The sequence below is a fragment of the Rutidosis leptorrhynchoides genome, chromosome 4 (genome assembly GCF_046630445.1).
Source record: "Rutidosis leptorrhynchoides isolate AG116_Rl617_1_P2 chromosome 4, CSIRO_AGI_Rlap_v1, whole genome shotgun sequence".
NCBI lineage: Eukaryota > Viridiplantae > Streptophyta > Magnoliopsida > Asterales > Asteraceae > Rutidosis > Rutidosis leptorrhynchoides.
The window spans coordinates 131,443,682-131,458,918 of record NC_092336.1 but is presented as its reverse complement, the minus strand read 5'-3'; positions in this window follow the sequence as shown (position 1 = coordinate 131,458,918).

The following is a 15,237-nucleotide window of genomic DNA, read 5'->3' as shown; positions in this document are numbered from 1 at the left end:
ACTAAATGATAATCTCTTGGAATAAGTCAGGACTTAGAGTTATGTAAGAAAGAGCATCGTTCCAACATGTGTGGCAAATAAGATCCTTGCAATAATTTTTAATGGTTTAAGTGTTAATGGATGCCCGAAGGTTCTGCATGACGTAGTAGTAAGTGCCTTTATCACACACATGAATCTCTCGGTTTCGACGATTGTGAAGTCTTCATGATGACTGGGATACGAATAATACGAAAAATTTTAATCAAGCAACGAAAATTTTATAGAAATCGTTTAAGGTGACAATGTAAGAAAAGAAACGAAGTTCTTAGTAAACATGTACTATTCTAAGTAAAATACCTTTTGAATAAAAGAATTGATTTGTAAAAGTGAAAGTAAAATTTCATATGTACTAATCAAAAATAAGTAATTATTTACTTTATTATATATAACATATACGATTTCTAAAATTTGTACGAATGGCAATAAAATAAATTTATTTTTATAAAACTTTAAGAGGATCGCACAGTAAAATAGTGTGTGTAAAATTTTGGCAGACAAAATTTCCATTTTTCGGAGGTTACAAGTTGGAAAAAGATTGATGGGAATCGAGTACAAGATTTTTGAAAATTTCGGGTGATATTTGAGCAACAATGTCACGAGGTAATGAAAACTGTTGAATTTAAATGTGGTTGATGACTATTAGTAGGGCATAAGTCCTTTGACCAAAAATGCTTAAGTGTAAAGCTGTTGCTTATAAGTAAGATACGAATGGGAGAGTATGAGGATGAGAATTAACCACCCATTGATTTTGAAAAATTTTGAACTGGTATGACTAATATCGAAGTAAGAAGGAAGATGGTGTGATTATCATCAAATAAGAAATCTCTCGGAATAAGTTAGGATTTAGAGTCGCGTAAGAATGAGTATCAAATAAGATTCTTGGGTAGTCTTTAATATAGAATTTGAATCGCTGAAGTGACGGGATACAATTTTCTTTATGTATCGTTGTGTAAGTTTGTCCATTACGTCAGTTTCTTTCATGGCTAGAAAGTGAGCAGATTTGGTGAGGCGGTCAACGATAACCCAGATAGTGTCATAACCGCCTACTGTTTTCGGTAGCTTCGTGATGAAATTCATTGTTATTCCTTCCCATTTCCATTGTGGGATTTTGGGTTGTTGAAGTAACCCAGATGGCTTTTGGATCACCATTCTCGTAAGGTATACGAATAATCTTCTCACTATAAATTACTTTCGCTTTCATCCTTGAAAGCCAGTCCTTTCCAACTATTTCATCAAAGCTTCCTAACTTGATAAGTATTAGGTTAATCCTAAAGTCCATTCCAACTATTGCATCAAGCTTCCCAAATTGATGGGTGTTAGGTTAATCTTAAAGTTCATTCCAACTAAATCTTAATATACTACCGTGAAAAATTCTATCAATCTTCTCAAATAACATCTGCTTGTGCGTAGGTAACTAACCCTTTCCAACCACTACTTTAAAACTTCCACGTTTTGTTGATATGAGGTCATCTCCAAATGACCCACCTGTTAATTTTAATGTACTACCTTAAATTATTCCTCTATCTCTGCCAACTTGCCCTTAGCTTGTCCTATAGAATACTTAACTCTCATGGTTGTTAATGGCTTATTAATCATAACACGAGGTCCTTAGATATAAGGTTTCTATTACTCTAGTATTAAACAACTTCGAGACAATAAATCGTTGTGACGAATCGTACCCTAACTATAATTAGGATCCATGCGAGTCTCCATAGCTGAGATAACGATTGCTCTACCACAAGTAATGTAGTGACCCGAACTTTTCTATGTTTATATATATATTAAATGAAATTGTTATTTACATGATTAAGTGTTTCCAACATGTTAAGCAATCAAACTTGTTAAGACTTGATTAATTGAAATAGGTTTCATATAGACAATTAACCACCCAAGTTGACCGGTGATTCACGAACGTTAAAACTTGTAAAAACTATATGATGACATATATATGGATATATATATATATATATAGTTAACATGATATTATGATAAGTAAACATATTATTAAGTATATTAACAATGAACTACATATGTAAAAACAAGACTACTAACTTAATGATTTTGAAACGAGACATATATGTAACGATTATCGTTGTAACGACATTTAATGTATATATATCATATTAAGAGATATTCATACATCATAATATCATGATAATATAATAATTTAAAATCTCATTTGATATTATAAACATTGGGTTAACAACATTTAACAAGATCGTTAACCTAAAGGTTTCAAAACAACACTTACATGTAACGACTAACGATGACTTAACGACTCAGTTAAAATGTATATACATGTAGTGTTTTAATATGTATTCATACACTTTTGAAAGACTTCAAGACATTTATCAAAATACTTCTACTTAACAAAAATGCTTACAATTACATCCTCGTTCAGTTTCATCAACAATTCTACTCGTATGCACCCGTATTCGTACTCGTACAATACACAGCTTTTAGATGTACGTACTATTGGTATATACACTCCAATGATCAGCTCTTAGAAGCCCATGTGAGTCACCTAACACATGTGGGAACCATCATTTGGAAACTAGCATGAAATATCTCATAAAATTACAAAAATATGAGTAATTATTCATGACTTATTTACATGAAAACAAAATTACATATCCTTTATATCTAATCCATACACCAACGACCAAAAACACCTACAAACACTTTCATTCTTCAATTTTCTTCATCTAATTGATCTCTCTCAAGTTCTATCTTCAAGTTCTAAGTGTTCTTCATAAATTCCAAAAGTTCTAGTTTCATAAAATCAAGAATACTTCCAAGATTGCAAGTTTACTTCCAAGTTTTCTAAATCCATTCCAAGTAATCATCCAAGATCAAGAAACCTTTGTTACTTACAGTAGGTTATCTTTCTAATACAAGGTAATAATCATATTCAAACTTTAATTTAATTTCTATAACTATAACAATCTTATTTCGAGTGGAAATCTTACTTGAAATTGTTTTCGTGTCATGATTCTGCTTCAAGAACTTTCAAGTCATCCAAGGATCCTTTGAAGCTAGATCTATTTTTTTCATTTCCAGTAGGTTTATCCAAGGAACTTGAGGTAGTAATGATGTTCATAACATCATTCGATTCATACATATAAAGCGGTCTTATTCAACGTTATAAACTTGTAATCACTAGAACATAGTTTAGTTAATTCTAAACTTGTTCGCAAATAAAGTTAATCCTTCTAACTAGACTTTTAAAATCAAATAAACACATGTTCTATATCTATATGATATGCTAACTTAATGATTTAAAACCTGGAAACACGAAAAACACCGTAAAACCGGATTTACGCCGTCGTAGTAACACCGCGGGCTGTTTTGGGTTAGTTAATTAAAAACTATGATAAACTTTGATTTAAAAGTTGTTATTCTGATAAAATGATTTTTATTATGAACATGAAACTATATCCAAAAATTATGGTTAAACTCAAAGTGAAATTATGTTTTCTAAAATGGTCATCTAGACGTCGTTCTTTCGACTGAAATAACTACCTTTACAAAAACGACTTGTAACTTATTTTTCCAACTATAAACCTATACTTTTTCTGTTTAGATTCATAAAATAGAGTTCAATATGAAACCATAGCAATTTGATTCACTCAAAACGGATTTAAAATGAAGAAGTTATGGGTAAAACAAGATTGGATAATTTTTCTCATTTTAGCTACGTGAAAATTGGTAACAAATCTATTCCAGCCATAATCTAGTCAACTTATATTGTATATTATGTAATCTTGAGATACCATAGACACGTATACAATGTTTCGACCTATCATGTCGACCCATCTATATATATATTGCGGAACAACCATAGACACTCTATATGTGAATGTTGGAGTTAGCTATACAGGGTTGAGGTTGATTCCAAAATATATATATAGTTTGAGTTGTGATCAATACTGAGATACGTATACACTGGGTCGTGGATTGACTCAAGATAATATTTATCGATTTATTTCTGTACATCTAACTGTGAACAACTAGTTGTAGGTTACTAACGAGGACAGCTGACTTAATAAACTTAAAACATCAAAATGTATTAAAAGTTTTGTAAATATATTTTGAACATACTTTGATATATATGTATATATTGTTATAGGTTTGTGAATCAACCAGTGGCCAAGTCTTACTTCCCGACGAAGTAAAAATCTGTGAAAGTGAGTTATCATCCCACTTTTAAAATCTAATATTTTTGGGATGAGAATACATGCAGGTTTTATAAATGATTTACAAAATAGACACAAGTACGTGAAACTACATTCCATGGTTGAATTATCGAAATCGAATATGCCCCTTTTTATTAAGTCTGGTAATCTAAGAATTAGGGAACAGACACCCTAATTGATGCGAATCCTAAAGATAGATCTATTGGGCCTAACAAACTCCATCCAAAGTACCGGATGCTTTAGTACTTCGAAATTTATATCATATCCGAAGGGTGTCCCGGAATGATGGGGATATTCTTATATATGCATCTTGTTAATGTCGGTTACCAGGTGTTCACCATATGAATGATTTTTATCTCTATGTATGGGATGTGTATTGAAATATGAAATCTTGTGGTCTATTGTTACGATTTGATATATATAGGCTAAACCTATAACTCACCAACATTTTTGTTGACGTTTAAAGCATGTTTATTCTCAGGTGAATACTAAGAGCTTCCGCTGCTGCATACTAAAATAAGGACAAGATTTGGAGTCCATGTTTGTATGATATTGTGTAAAAACGGCATTCAAGAAACTGATTTCGATGTAACATATTTGTATTGTAAACCATTATGTAATGGTCGTGTGTAAACAGGATATTTTAGATTATCATTATTTGATAATCTACGTAAAGCTTTTTAAACCTTTATTTATTAAATAAAGGTTATGGTTTGTTTTAAAAATGAATGCAGTCTTTGAAAAACGTCTCATATAGAGGTCAAAACCTCGCAACGAAATCAATTAATATGGAACGTTTTTAATCAATAAGAACGGGACATTTCAGTTGGTATCCGAGCGTTGGTCTTAGAGAACCAAAAAATTTGCATTAGTGTGTCTTATCGAGTTTGTTAGGATGCATTAGTGAGTCTGGACTTCGACCGTGTTTTCTTTAAAAATGATTGCTTAACATTTTTGTTGGAAACTATATATTATTAACATGTATATATTATGTGATATATTAATCTCTTAACATGTTTGATATTGTGTGATAGATGTCTACCTCTAGCACAAATCTCATTGACTCACCTAATAATAACGAAGAGTCGAATATATATTGGACTGATTCAGAAGTTCCCGAAGAGGAACCGGAAGAAGAATCAGAACCGGAAGAGGAGGAACCGGAGGAGGAAATAGAACCGGTGGGGGAAATAATAAAACGGTTAAGTAAAAGAAAATCCTCAACCAACCGACCAAGGTTAATTATGGTCAATGGTGTTTTCGCCAAGGAAGCAAAATATTGGGAGGATTACCAATTCTCCGATGAATCGGATTCCGACGAGAATTCCGATGATGTTATAGAAATTATCCCAACTGAATTTAAAAAGGCAAAAGAAAATAATAAGGGAAAGGGCATAAAAATAGAGAAATCTAATTCCAACCCCGATGAACTTTATATGTATCGTCAACCCCCGAAGTCCTTAAGTTGTAACAATGACCCGGGAACCTCTAAACCACCAGGTTTTTCTAAACCGTTGTGAAAAACGACAGCTAGTATTAGGGGAACATCATATATCCCTCAAAACTTGGCAAAACGAACCAAAACCGAAGAATAAGAAACGAGCGAGTCGGAATAAGATAGTTGTATTCGTGTGATGTAATATATGTAATATAGTGTGCTTATGCTTTATGATATATGTAAAAATTGCTTGTATTAATAAGTATTTTTTTTTATGAATCTAACTCTTGTCTATTTTACAGTATAAAAACACAAAATGGATAGACAACCCAATATTTTAAGAGACCTACCCGGAGACATGATTGATGAAATCTTGTCTAGAGTCGGTCAGAATTCCTCGGTACAACTATTTAGGGCGAGATCAGTTTGTAAGACATTCGAAGAACGTTCCAAGAATGCCTTGATTTATAAAAGGCTTTCGTTCGAAAGATGGGGGATATCACATTGGGAAATCCATAAGTTACGATGTGTTTACTTTGACGCATATATTGCGGGGAACCCAAATGCTATTTTACGCAACGGGTTAAGAAATTATTTTGACTCAATATATCCGAATATAAGACTTCGTGATTTAGAAAAAGCGGCTAACATGCAACATAAAGAAGCATGTTATGCTTACGGGTTAGTAATGTTCGCTTCTCACCAAAGTGAGAACAAGAACATCGCGTTACAACTATTAAACAAAACGTTCCCACAAGTGACGGAGTCGGTAATTGGGGTAAGAAATGAGGTTTTTAGGTTATTACGAGACTGTTGGTCATTACGTAACCTTCATCCTTTTGACGACGTTACAACACATTGTCTTACTATCGGTCACAACGGTTATGTTCCACAAAACCAATGATGGGAAGTGGTATTAGTAAAACCAGAATGAATGACTTGTTTCTGGACGTATGAATTACGTATCTTTATTGCTTTTGCTGAATGCCTTATTTATTAACTAGAATTATCTTCGCAACTACTTTGTATCAAAGTTTTATGTGCTATATTTCATGCTATATGTAGAAAAAAGCGGTATTGTAAGTTTGCAAGTTATTGTATAAAGGTTTGAATATGATTTTTTTTTTGTGATTAGTTTTTCATATAGAATTGTAGTAGTTGAAATGGTATGTTAGCTACTAAGTATGAACTTAATGGGTAGGTACTACCCGAATTGAAGAGTATAAAACGCTAATATGAAGAAAGAGCTTTTATAAATAAGTTCATATTACGCTACGAAATACTATTGACTACTCTTGATATTCTATATGCTTAACTCATTTCATTTGACTATTTTGAAGAAAATGGCACCGACTACTCGACACACCTTGAATATGAGCGAAGAGGAATTTCGTGCCTTTCTTGCTTCAAACATAGCCGCAGTACAGGCTGCGCTACATACCAACAATAACCTTGGATCTAGCAGTACAGGAAATCGTGTAGGATGCACCTACAAAGAATTCACTGCCTGCAAACCTTTGGAATTTGATGGAACCGAAGGACCGATCAGATTGAAACGGTGGACCGAGAAGGTCAAATCGGTGTTTACCATAAGTAAGTGTACTGAAGAGGACAAAGTGAAGTACGCTACGCATACCTTCACAGGTTCTGCATTAACATGGTGGAATACCTATCTAGAGCAAGTGGGACAAGATGATGCTTACGCACTACCGTGGTCAGCATTCAAGCACTTGATGAACGAGAAGTACCGTCCTAGAACCGAGGTCAATAAGCTCAAGACAGAACTTAGAGGGTTACGAACCCAAGAATTTGATATTACCACGTACGAAAGACGATTCACAGAATTGTGCCTATTGTGTCCGGGAGCGTTCGAAGATGAGGAAGAGAAGATCGACGCGTTTGTGAAAGGATTACCGGAAAGAATCCAAGAAGATATAAGTTCACACGAGCCCGCCTCCATACAACAGGCATGTAGAATGGCTCACAAACTAGTAAACCAGATTGAAGAAAGAATTAAAGAACAGACTGCTGAAGAGGCCAATGTGAAGCAAGTCAAAAGAAAGTGGGAGGAAAACGGTGATAAGAATCACCAATACAACAACAACAGCAATTACAACAATAATCGCAACAACTATCCCAACAATCGCAACATCAATCGCATCTAAAACAAACGGCCCAATAACAACAACAACAACAACAACAACAATAACAACAATAACAACAACAACAACAACAACAACAATAGCAACTACAACAATCATCCCAACAACAATAATAACCGCAACAACAACAACAACAATCAGAAGCAGCTATGCCAAAGGTGTGAAAAGTATCACTCGGGGTTCTGCACCAAATTTTGCAACAAGTGTAAAAGAAATGGTCATAGCGCGGCGAAGTGTGAGGTCTACGGACCAGGGGTTAACAGAACGAAAGGAACAAATGGTGTCGGAACGAGTAATGGCGGAGCAAGTAGTGTCGGAGCAAGTTATGCCAATGTAGTTTGTTATAAATATGGAAAACCGGGACACATTATTAGAAATTGCCCGAACCAGGAGAACACGAATGGACAAGGCCGTGGAAGAGTTTTCAATATTAATGCGGCAGAGGCACAGGAAGACTCGGAGCTTGTTACGGGTACGTTTCTTATTGACAATAAATATGCTTACGTTTTATTTGATTCGGGTGCGGATAGAAGCTATATGAGTAGAGATTTTTGTACTAAATTAAGTTGCCCATTGACGCCTTTGGATAGTAAATTTTTACTCGAATTAGCAAATGGTAAATTAATTTCAGCAGATAATATATGTCGGAATCGAGAAATTAAACTGGTTAGCGAAACATTTAAGATTGACTTGATACCAGTAGAGTTAGGGAGTTTTGATGTGATAATCGGTATGGACTGGTTGAGAGAAGTGAAAGCAGAGATCGTTTGTTACAAAAATACAATTCGCATTATACGAGAAAAAGGAAAACCCTTAATGGTGTACGGAGAAAAGAGCAACGCAAAGTTAAATCTTATTAGTAACCTGAAGGCACAAAAACTAATAAGAAAAGGTTGCTATGCTGTTCTAGCACACGGCGAGAAAGTACAAACTGAAGAAAAGAGCATCAATGATGTTCCCGTCGCAAAAGAATTTCCCGATGTATTTCCGAAAGAATTACCGGGATTACCCCCACATCGATCCGTTAAATTTCAAATAGATCTTGTACCAGGAGCTGTACCAGGAGCTCGTGCTCCTTACAGACTCGCACCCAGCGAGATGAAAGAACTACAAAGCCAATTACAAGAACTTTTAGAGCGTGGTTTCATTCGACCAAGCACATCACCGTGGGGAGCTCCTGTTTTGTTTTTCAAGAAGAAAGATGGTACATTCAGGTTGTGTATCGACTACCGAGAGTTGAAAAAACTTACCATTAAGAACCGCTACCCACTACCAAGAATCGACGACTTATTTGATCAACTACAAGGCTCGTCTGTTTATTCAAAGATTGACTTACGTTCCGGGTATCATCAAATGCGGGTGAAAGAAGATGATATTCCAAAGACTGCTTTCAGAACACGTTACGGTCATTACGAGTTTATGGTCATGCCGTTTGGTTTAACTAATGCACCAACTGTGTTCATAGACCTTATGAACCGAGTGTGTGGACCATACCTTGACAAGTTTGTCATTGTTTTCATTGATGACATACTTATTTACTCAAAGAATGACCAAGAACACGGTGAACATTTGAGAAAGGTGTTAGAAGTATTGAGGAAGGAAGAATTGTACGCTAAGTTTTCAAAGTGTGCATTTTGGTTGGAAGAAGTTCAATTCCTCGGTCACATAGTGAACAAAGAAGGTATTAAGGTGGATCCGGCAAAGATAGAAACTGTTAAAAAGTGGGAAACCCCGAAAACTCCGAAACACATACGCCAGTTTTTAGGACTAGCTGGTTACTACAGAAGGTTCATCCAAGACTTTTCCAGAATAGCAAAACCCTTGACTGCATTAACGCATAAAGGGAAGAAATTTGAATGGAAGGATGAACAAGAGAAAGCGTTTCAGTTATTGAAGAAAAAGCTAACTACGGCACCTATATTGTCATTGCCTGAAGGGAATGATGATTTTGTGATTTATTGTGATGCATCAAAGCAAGGTCTCGGTTGTGTATTAATGCAACGAACGAAAGTGATTGCTTATGCGTCTAGACAATTAAAGATTCACGAATAAAATTATACGACGCATGATTTGGAATTAGGCGCGGTTGTTTTTGCATTAAAGACTTGGAGGCACTACTTATATGGGGTCAAAAGTATTATATATACCGACCACAAAAGTCTTCAACACATATTTAATCAGAAACAACTGAATATGAGGCAGCGTAGGTGGATTGAATTGTTGAATGATTACGACTTTGAGATTCGTTACCACCCGGGGAAGGCAAATGTGGTAGCCGGCGCCTTGAGCAGGAAGGACAGAGAACCCATTCGAGTAAAATCTATGAATATAATGATTCACAATAACCTTACTACTCAAATAAAGGAGGTGCAACAAGGAGTTTTAAAAGAGGGAAATTTAAAGGATGAAATACCCAAAGGATCGGAGAAGCATGTTAATATTCAGGAAGACGGAACCCGATATAGGGCTGAAAGGATTTTGGTACCAAAATTTAGAGATATGAGAGAAATGGTACTTAGAGAAGCTCATAAAACCAGATACTCAATACATCCTGGAACGGGGAAGATGTATAAGGATCTCAACAACATTTTTGGTGGCCGGGTATGAAAGCCGATGTTGCTAAATACGTAGGAGAATGTTTGACGTGTTCTAAGGTCAAAGTTGAGCATCAGAAACCATCAGGTCTACTTCAACAACCCGAAATCCCGGAATGGAAATGGGAAAACATTACCATGGATTTCATCACTAAATTGCCAAGGACTGCAAGTGGTTTTGATACTATTTGGGTAATAGTTGATCGTCTCACCAAATCAGCACACTTCCTGCCAATAAGAGAAGATGACAAGATGGAGAAGTTAGCACGACTGTATTTGAAGGAAGTCGTCTCCAGACATGGAATACCAATCTCTATTATCTCTGATAGGGATGGCAGATTTATTTCAAGATTCTGGCAGACATTACAGCAAGCATTAGGAACTCGTCTAGACATGAGTACTGCCTATCATCCATAAACTGATGGGTAGAGCGAAAGGACGATACAAACGCTTGAAGACATGCTACGAGCATGTGTTATTGATTTCGGAAACAGTTGGGATCGACATCTACCGTTAGCAGAATTTTCCTACAACAACAGCTACCATTCAAGCATTGAGATGGTGCCGTTTGAAGCACTTTATGGTAGAAAGTGCAGGTCTCCGATTTGTTGGAGTGAAGTGGGGGATAGACAGATTACGGATCCGGAGATAATACAAGAAACTACCGAGAAGATCATCCAAATTCAACAACGGTTGAAAACTGCCCAAAGTCGACAAAATAGCTACGCTGACATTAAAAGAAAAGATATAGAATTTGAAATTGGAGAGATGGTCATGCTTAAAGTTGCACCTTGGAAAGGCGTTGTTCGATTTGGTAAACGAGGGAAATTAAATCCAAGGTATATTGGACCATTCAAGATTATTGATCGTGTCTGACCAGTAGCTTACCGACTTGAGTTACCTCAACAACTCGCGGCTGTACATAACACTTTCCACGTCTCGAATTTGAAGAAATGTTTTGCTAAAGAAGATCTCACTATTCCATTAGATGAAATCCAAATCAACGAAAAACTTCAATTTATCGAAGAACCCGTCGAAATAATGGATCGTGAGGTTAAAAGACTTAAGCAAAACAAGATACCAATTGTTAAGGTTCGATGGAAAGCTCGTAGAGGACCCGAGTTCACCTGGGAACGAGAAGATCAGATAAAGAAGAAATACCCGCACTTATTTCCAGAAGATACGTCAACACCTCCAACTGCTTAAAATTTCGGGACGAAATTTATTTAACGGGTAGGTACTGTAGTGACCCGAAATTTTCCATGTTTATATATATATTAAATGAAATTGTTATTTACATGATTAAGTGTTTCCAACATGTTAAGCAATCAAACTTGTTAAGACTTGATTAATTGAAATAGGTTTCATATAGACAATTGACCACCCAAGTTGACCGGTGATTCACGAACGTTAAAACTTGTAAAAACTATATGATGACATATATATGGATATATATATAGTTAACATGATATTATGATAAGTAAACATATCATTAAGTATATTAACAATGAACTACATATGTAAAAACAAGACTACTAACTTAATGATTTTGAAACGAGACATATATGTAACGATTATCGTTGTAACGACATTTAATGTATATATATCATATTAAGAGATATTCATACATCATAATATCATGATAATATAATAATTTAAAATCTCATTTGATATTATAAACATTGGGTAAACAACATTTAACAAGATCGTTAACCTAAAGGTTTCAAAACAACACTTACATGTAACGACTAACGATGACTTAACGACTCAGTTAAAATGTATATACATGTAGTGTTTTAATATGTATTCATACACTTTTGAAAGACTTCAAGACATTTATCAAAATACTTCTACTTAACAAAAATGCTTACAATTACATCCTCGTTCAGTTTCATCAACAATTCTACTCGTATGCACCCGTATTCGTACTCGTACAATACACAGCTTTTAGATGTATGTACTATTGGTATATACACTCCAATGATCAGATCTTAGCAGCCTATGTGAGTCACCTAACACATGTGGGAACCATCATTTGGCAACTAGCATGAAATATCTCATAAAATTACAAAAATATGAGTAATCATTCATGACTTATTTACATGAAAACAAAATTACATATCCTTTATATCTAATCCATACACCAACGACCAAAAACACCTACAAACACTTTCATTCTTCAATTTTCTTCATCTAATTGATCTCTCTCAAGTTCTATCTTCAAGTTCTAAGTGTTCTTCATAAATTCCAAAAGTTCTAGTTTCATAAAATCAAGAATACTTCCAAGATTGCAAGTTTACTTCCAAGTTTTCTAAATCCATTCCAAGTAATCATCCAAGATCAAGAAACCTTTGTTACTTACAGTAGGTTATCTTTCTAATACAAGGTAATAATCATATTCAAACTTTAATTTAATTTCTATAACTATAACAATCTTATTTCGAGTGGAAATCTTACTTGAAATTGTTTTCGTGTCATGATTCTGCTTCAAGAACTTTCAAGCCATCCAAGGATCCTTTGAAGCTAGATCTATTTTTCTCATTTCCAGTAGGTTTATCCAAGGAAATTGAGGTAGTAATGATGTTCATAACATCATTTGATTCATACATATAAAGATGTCTTATTCAACGTTATAAACTTGTAATCACTAGAACATAGTTTAGTTAATTCTAAACTTGTTCGCAAATAAAGTTAATCCTTCTAACTAGACTTTTAAAATCAACTAAACACATGTTCTATATCTATATGATATGCTAACTTAATGATTTAAAACCTGGAAACACGAAAAACACCGTAAAACCGAATTTACGCCGTCGTAGTAACACCGCGGGCTGTTTTGGGGTAGTTAATTAAAAACTATGATAAACTTTGATTTAAAAGTTGTTATTCTGACAAAATGATTTTTATTATGAACATGAAACTATATCCAAAAATTATGGTTAAACTCAAAGTGGAAGTATGTTTTCTAAAATGGTCATCTAGACGTCGTTCTTTCGACTGAAATGACTACCTTTACAAAAACGACTTGTAACTTATTTTTCTGACTATAAACCTATACTTTTTCTGTTTAGATTCATAAAATAGAGTTCAATATGAAACCATAGCAATTTGATTCACTCAAAACGGATTTAAAATGAAGAAGTTATGGGTAAAACAAGATTGGATAATTTTTCTCATTTTAGCTACGTGAAAATTGGTAACAAATCTATTCCAACCATAATCTAGTCAACTTATATTGTATATTATGTAATCTTGAGATACCATAGACACGTATACAATGTTTCGACCTATCATGTTGACCCATCTATATATATATATTGCGGAACAACCATAGACACTCTATATGTGAATGTTGGACTTAGCTATACAGGGTTGAGGTTGATTCCAAAATATATATATAGTTTGAGTTGTGATCAATACTGAGATACGTATACACTGGGTCGTGGATTGATTCAAGATAATATTTATCGATTTATTTCTGTACATCTAACTGTGGACAACTAGTTGTAGGTTACTAACGAGGACAGCTGACTTAATAAACTTAAAACATCAAAATGTATTAAAAGTTTTATAAATATATTTTGAACATACTTTGATATATATGTATATATTGTTATAGGTTTGTGAATCAACCAGTGGCCAAGTCTTACTTCCCGACGAAGTAAAAATCTGTGAAAGTGAGTTATAGTCCCACTTTTAAAATCTAATATTTTTGGGATGAGAATACATGCAGGTTTTATAAATGATTTACAAAATAGACACAAGTACGTGAAACTACATTCTATGGTTGAATTATCGAATTCGAATATGCCCCTTTTTATTAAGTCTGGTAATCTAAGAATTAGGGAACAGACACCCTAATTGACGTGAATCCTAAAGATAGATCTATTGTGCCTAACAAACCCCATCCAAAGTACCGGATGCTTTAGTACTTCGAAATTTATATCATATCCGAAGGGTGTCCCGGAATGATGGGGATATTCTTATATATGCATCTTGTTAATGTCGGTTACCAGGTGTTCACCATATGAATGATTTTTATCTCTATGTATGGGATGTGTATTGAAATATGAAATCTTGTGGTCTCTTGTTACGATTTGATATATATAGGTTAAACCTATAACTCACCAACATTTTTGTTGACGTTTAAAGCATGTTTATTCTCAGGTGAATACTAAGAGCTTCCGCTGTTGCATACTAAAATAAGGACAAGATTTGGAGTCCATGTTTGTATGATATTGTGTAAAAACTGCATTCAAGAAACTGATTTCGATGTAACATATTTGTATTGTAAACCATTATGTAATGGTCGTGTGTAAACAGGATATTTTAGATTATCATTATTTGATAATCTACGTAAAGCTTTTTAAACCTTTATTTATTAAATAAAGGTTATGGTTTGTTTTAAAAATGAATGCAGTCTTTGAAAAATGTCTCATATAGAGGTCAAAACCTCGCAACGAAATCAATTAATATGGAACGTTTTTAATCAATAAGAACGGGACATTTTAAGTAAGTCCAAAGTTTTTCCTATTTGAGAACTTTTTCCTTAAGTGTCCAGGGTGTCTATATCTATAAAATAATTTTGGGTTATCAATTCTGCAATCAAGGCCCTTCTTGTACGGTATCTGGGCTATGTGGTTATTCTTTCCCTACCTCTAACAGACCATAATGCGTATACTCAAGTGGTTCCTACCAAAATTTTCTTTGAATCACTTCATATTCCTTACGTAGTAACATTGGAACTTCTTCATGATTTACTTCAATATAATCATGCTAGCCTGGCGTCATTATATTGTACTAAATCG